Here is a 7,588-nt window from a genome sequence, read left to right on the forward strand (position 1 = left end):
ATCATATATTTAACAAGATAATTTATAAATATATATATATATATATATATATATATATAGTTTGCAAATCATGGTGTGATGCAAAATTGTTCGCCCCCACAAATATAGGTTCACATTTCAAATAACATTAGAAAGCATTTAAAGCATGTATTTTGAAAAAATAATCCTAATTTTGTTGAGCGTCAAATAACTCAACACGTCCCAACAACGTCAATCTACCCCAATCATAATTTAACCATACAATTTATGGTTCAATTTATCCAATTCAATACTTGGGTATTGGCCTTAAGCCACTCAAATGCCAATACTCACCCAAAGCATTGCCACTTTATTCATATGCTATCTATACAGCTTATGGTCTTACAAGATATCTAAATACACCTAACCACTATTCTTTTTCTCCAATAATATCCAACAACCTCCATTAATACCATCAAGCTATGATTCATCTATAATTTCACTAGAGTCATAAGTAGGTATTCATGGATCGATTTGACTTGATTTTTACTAAAATCAAAAATCGAACTAACTCTATCAGTTTGTTAGATCGTTTTTGGTGATCTCGTTGAAGTTTTTCATTTTTGTTGTTACATATATATAAATTCAATATTTAATTGCTAGAATTATGGATGAAATTTGGATAAGTCAATTATATTTTGTTATAATAGAACATTGACAAACATATAATTCATTAAAATATTTTTATGACAAAAATATTGTAACACATGATAATTATATTTTTATTCTAACAATAATCTTTCATTCATTTATTCTTTCAAGCTTAACCTATTACAATAATTAAGCACAACGATTAATATATGAAATCTATATGATGAAATGTTCTCATTTAATTTTAAAACCACTATCCCAAAATCGAGGATATAAGGGTTTACTATATTGTGACCTGTGAATACGACAGATGAAAATATTGAAGCATTTCAACAAATTTGATAAGAAAGTGATTGTGCACGTTAGGACCAAACATTATTTAAAACTAAAAGAAATAGATGCACTATAATAGATCTATCAAATATTAGATCTCTTGAGAGGGTCAAAAAATTTAGATATAATTTTAAGGGAAAATCATATATAAAGTTTTTAATATATATAACAAAATATATTTATATGTTGGTTTGGTTCGATTTTTCCTTGTTCAATATCAAATTAAATTAAATATATTCAGTTTTTAAATCGATTTGATTTGACTTTTCGGTTTGTTTTGAACACCCTAATCATAAGTACAACTCCTGAATACTCTATCCATCTCATCTGCGCCAAATAAATGAAGGTTCGTCTCGTTTATCCCGTTCTGTCCCGTCCCGCCTATCCCGTTTGTCCCACGTATTTTTTTTAATTTTTTCTTTTGAAATATAGTTGTTGGGCAACGGCCTCCATTGCAAATTTAGCCGTTCCCAACGGCTATAAACGGTCATATTTGGCCCCACCCCCACCCCCACCCACCCCCCAAAACACCCCTTCCCCCCTCAAAACTTTAATTATAACCTCTACGTTTATTAAATTACACTTTGATCCTATTTTTAACTATAAATACCCCATCCTTCTTCATTTTTTTTTTCACAAAAATCAATCATTCTCTCTCAATTCTCTTACATTCTATCTATATTATTCTCTCAATTTTCTCACAATCAAGTGATCAACTAAATTTCAAGTATTTGGGTAAATTTTTGGAGCAACTTTCAAGCTTTAAATTAATTCGTCAAGTATTTAGAGCAATTTTTTTGGCAATTTCTTCAAGTTTCAATATTTTATATAGGAGCTTACAAATATTAGTATGATAATTTGTAATTGGCTATTAAGAGGCTAGTTCAAACAGAACCCTTCCTAGAAGGTGGCTCCGTAGATTAGGTGCTCTTCAAAAGAATTATATTTGTATGTGAAATTTGAAAGTTCTATTAATAAAATAAAAGGCTCTAAGCCTTGAATTTTTTTAGGAATTGTCTTACACTCTTACTTAGTTACTTAATGGCTTGAAATTATATTAAATAAATTACAACTATATTATAATTACAAAAATATTTCATTACAAGTCTTTTGTTTTAATATTTTATAAATCTTACTTAGTTTCTTAATTTTTTTATTATTTATTAAGTTTTAAGTTTATTAAATAAGTCAAAAAACTAGTCACTGCAAATTTTAAAAACTTAGTCATTATCAAAAAACTAGTCGTTGCCAAACTTAATGCTTAAATAATTATTTTTTTTAAAAAAAAGACGGCCCACTTAAGGCCCGCGAAACTGTCTCATCCCATCCCGTCTCGTCTCGTCCCGTCCCGTCTCATCTCGTTTGTTAACGGGATGGGATGGGCCTACCGTTTAGTCCCGTTTAGGCCTGTCCCGGTTACAGCAATTAGGGCTCGAAAACGGGAGTTGGCATTTTCTACCAAATCAAATTCTCCCCAAAGTGCCGAGACATCGTCTTCAGTTGGTGTAATAATCTCAACAGGTCGAGCATCATGTTGAGATGATGAGGATCGTCGCCTTCTATGTAGAGAAGCTCCCCCATCACTAGCTTCTTCATCATCATCAATCATCATGGTGTCTATGACCAGCCCGAAAGGAGGACCAATCATCATCGCCACCAGAGATGACTCGGGGGCATCAGTCTTTGCCCTCTTATTCTTTTCCCCTGCCGCGGAGAATGTCTTCTCTTTGGTTGTTCATCATCCAGTCGGGGACTCCGTAAAGAACTGTTTGTGCCCGAAATAAGCTAGGAGATATCTGTTCGGGTAAGTGCTTCCTGAAACAGCCTCGCTGCATCAGCAAGATCAACCAAAACGTCCTCCTCAGGGACAACAACAAAGCCCGCAGGTAGACTTAATTTTGTGAACAAGTCAGAAGGGTTAAACCAAGTTCTCTATATACAAAAACAAATTGAAGCAAGGTAAATTAAAATTATCATGATTTTGGCTTTCCACCCGTATTTAAGAGCCAGTTCTTTCCACAAATGAGTTTCGGGCGTCGTGACATCCAAGATCTTCTGAACCCACCGGTTCAAACCTTCCACCACCGGTGGGATCCATCGAGTTGCTGAAATATGCGAAGGGTAAAGAGTTGATACGGCCATAAAAAATATCTGGTAAAAAGAAATACTAAATAAAGAGCTTACGAGTGCGGTTCCAAGCGACCGGAAAGGATGAAGCCATTGTCAGAATGATGTCGTTGGTAGCGACTGCAACGAACCATTCCATCCACCCACGGTTATTGTCATCATCCATGCTAGACAGCAAAGCATGGTGGCCACACTTGCAGAGGTTTATCATTCCCCCGCGGAAGATTTTGGGGGAATAGAGATTCATCATATGAGCTAAGGTTAGCTCCTCTCCAGTTTCCTTGCACAAACATCGAAGGCAGGCAATCGTCCTCCACACTGAAGGACTTATATGTACCAAACACACCTGGTAGCGAAGGTAAAACTCCGCAATCACGGAATCAAGCTCGCCGCTGAAAGAAAATGCACCCAAAGTAAAGGGATACGTGAAAAAATATGTAAAACCTTCCTTAGGAAGGGTCACTCGCTCCGATAGATAAGGAGCAATGATATCCAACTCATGGCAGCGGCAGTACTCTTTCAAAGCAGGAATAATAGAAGGACGGATGGAACAAGAGTATCTATTAACAACCCATGTACGAGGGTTAGCAATAGGGAATTTCTCTTCAAAGTCCTTTGTGGTACTAAGTCTTCTTGGGATGATGGAACCCACGGTTGGAGGAACAGGGTCCTCGGTTTTGTTCGTGTTCTTTGTAGAACCAGCACACTTGGAGGAAGAAACCATTGAAAAAGAAGAAGGAAAAGGTTTTGTGTTTGAATAGAATTAGAAAGGATGGAAAACATATATGCAAATCAGAAGCTTGAGAAATTATGAAACGCAAAGGAAAAGAATGTTGCGTATAAGTAAAATTTTGGCGGCTAAATTCATGGCCATGATTACCTCGATAATCGGCAAAAGTTGTGTTGAATCATGGGATGACGCTTGTTCGGGGCATTAAATGCGGAGAAACGTGCGTCTAATCAACTATCAAAAACCTTCATAGGGAGTTATAGTAATTTTCGCCAAAAAGATATTTCTGCCAACTTTCCGGTAACACAAAGTTATGTCACCGGAAAGCAGGGGGACTATTTGTATATGGTGAAATATGATATGACACTGGAACGCAGCCATTCCGCTTGTCACCGAAAAGGATAACGTTCATAAAGGTGTGTGTTAAATGCTCTGCGCCCGATAGCATTTAATAGGAAATATTCTGCAACATTAAGAGCGGCGGTCCATTAAAGAGAATTTGACATTTATGTTCACTGTTACGTCTTCATCAATGACCCTCATAATTGACATTAAAGGAGAAAATGATCCTAGGACCTCTTTCCCTAGACATAGCTAGAAATAGTGAGCTCAGTTATCATTGTAAAGGGGACGAATTTTCTGGCTAAACTTATACTACATTCTATACAAAGCTTAATATAATCTTACTTTCTTGCTTTTTGATCTCATCATTGTTGTGCCCAGAAAACCTGTTCCCGGAACAGTCGTCTATGTTGTTTCATCTACATTTCAAGGCTAAGTATTGTACATTTCTTCAATTAGTGTATTATTTCATGATCAAATTAGTTTACTTGTCTAGAAACTACGTATAAATTCAACTGTACCATTTTACGGGTAAATAAATATAGTTGAATTGAATACGGTGAATTGAATACAGTGTAGAATATTGAATAATAAATATCGGTGAATTGAATACAATATATACAGTCGAATTAAATAGAACAATATACACCTTATTTTTTGATTTTTTGTTATTTGAGTACAACTGAATTCAATATAGTGAAATTGAATACAATTCAATATTGCGCTTTCCGTTATTAAACAACTGTAATCCCTATTTTAAGACAGATTACTTCACTGTATTTATAAATACAGTCGCGCGAATACATGAAATACATAATTAACCAGCTATAATCTCCATTTTTAGGCGGATTACATCACTGTATTTATATATATAGTCACGCGGATACATAAAATACAGCACAATAACAACAAAAATTTGTAGAATTGATTTTGTTGAGTTAAATTATGAGTGATACACACTAATTGATCATCTTTCTGTTATTAAACAACCGGACTCCCTACTTATTAGGCGAATTCCGCGATTGTATTGCGTTTGCGCGTGTACCCATATTAATAAGTAAATAAGTTTAAAAATCACTTAGATATTATCATATAATTTGTTAGAGTTATAATTAAAAATTAAAAAAAAATATAAGTTCCTAAAAATGATGAATGTCGACCCTATTTAGCTAGCTCAATAAAGGAAATAATCATGCCCCACTAACGTCCGCAAATACTTATTGTGATTTTGAGGAATTTTCTGGGAATATTTTATGAAAATTGTTGATATTTTATTGACTTAATACTGAAAATAAATAACACAAAAATATTTTTATTGTTATTCTTCGAAGATTTGACAAATAAAATAAATTAAAAAAATTATTTTTTTAATATTTTAGAGATTCGGGAATGAAAAGTTTAGCTTATAGCTCTTAAAATTTGATACGTGATAATCTAAAGTCTAAAAATGAGTAATGTTTAGTTAATATTTTATAATAAATAATTATGAACTAAATATAGAGACCTATTATTTGTTGGAATAAATGCGAAAAAAGAAAAAAATAATTTATGACAACTCAAATAGAATACATCTTGTCATTTGTTATTTCATATTTATTGCTTCAAGTTTACATTTTACCAATTAGACTCTTAATACTATATTATAACTGGGTTTGCTTTATTTTTTTTTATTGGTCTTAATACTAATGTTCTTTCTATAAAAATAACTTTATGTACCCTAATTAAGAGTTTTTCAAATTGAAAATTTATTTTTCATGAATTTAGAAAATAATTGAATAGGATTCTTTTGCTAATTAGTTGTATAATTTAGAGACTTAATTATTTATTATCAATATTAACAAAAATAATGTATTTTTTATTGATTCAAATTCTTAAAGGTCAACTCATGATATAAATATCTAACTATAGTTATAATTTTATCCACTATGAATTATATGTTCAAAAGGTTTAAAAAAACTAATATGATCATATTTCACTTTTGAATCTTTGTGTTTGCAGAATAATTAGTATTATTGACTCTTGCCAACTACCTTTCTGATCTCTCTTTCTCCCTATCTCTTTATATCTTTTATATTTTTAAATATATAGTTACTTGTTCTAATTGGTAAATGTAGTTTTCAAAAATTATGTAAAAAAAAATATTATTTGGGTGAAAAGTAGCCCAAATTTGATATGCAGATGTATTATGGTTCATATATATAGTTCAAAGTTAATATGTAAAGAATTATAATTATATTAAATTTTTTAAATAAATAAATAATTTATATTAGATAATTAATATATTAAATGATTTTAAAATCCTATATTAAGATCTTTTACATAGTTCAAATAAGGAAATAGATAAAACTTTAAGTAATTTTGAAAAGGGGATAACTTTCTTAAGTATATTAACCATTATTTTTATAAAATTAGCATATTACAGTTTGTTATAATTTTTTTCTAAATAAATAAATAACTTATATTATATATTTAAAATAATAATTGATTTTTACTTCCTATTTAAATTTTTTTACATGTTTCAAAGTAATGATTAGACAAACAAACTTTAGTTGATTTGGAAAAAAGGATAACTTTTTAAAGTTTTTGCCATTATTCTACGTTTAAACTTTGCACCTTTTATACACCATACAAGTTTGGTTGGTATTATATTTTGTCGTCCTACATATGTTTACAACTTCCACAAATACTAAACATGGAAAGATAATATTACTCATTTAAAAACTTAAATATTAGGACTTCTTACCTACTCCAAATAAGGAAAAGTTTAATAAATAAAATTTTATTTGATTTAGAAGTCCTAAATATTAGGAAAATAATTAAAATTATAATTTTGTCCAATATAAAATCTATTTTTAAAGGATAAAAAAGGCGAACGACATTTCACTAAAGGATTTTGTGGATAGATAGATAGATAGATAGATAGATAGCTATACATATAAATATAAATATAAATATAGATAGATAGATAGATAGAAAACTAAAAGAATGTTTTCATGAAAAATAAAAGATCAGAATACTAACTGTTTTTTTTTTTTTTACACTCTTCAATAGGGATATTAATGAATGTCCGAACTATTGTCTTATTCTTTTTTTTTTTGTTATCAACCTACTAAAACTTTAACCTCTTTAATAGGGTTATTAAATGATGAATTTTCTACATACTGATGTTAAAGTCTTACTGATGGGCTCTAAAATTTTTCTACTTAATGATTTTTTTATTTCTTGAGGTCAAAATGTGCGTAGTTAAAATCCTACTAACTAATGTTCTTATTCTTTTTTTCCTTTTTGAACCACAAACATTTTGACCTCTTTAATAGGATATTAATTAATGAGTTTCTTACTTATGATCTTATTTTTTTTTCCTTTTGTAACCTACGAAGTGTTCTGCCTCTTTGTAGAGTATTAGGGATACTAATAAAAGGAGTTTCCTACTTCTTGCCTTCTTCT

This window comes from Nicotiana tabacum, chromosome 9 (genome assembly GCF_000715075.1).
Source record: "Nicotiana tabacum cultivar K326 chromosome 9, ASM71507v2, whole genome shotgun sequence".
NCBI classification, from domain to species: Eukaryota; Viridiplantae; Streptophyta; class Magnoliopsida; order Solanales; family Solanaceae; genus Nicotiana; species Nicotiana tabacum.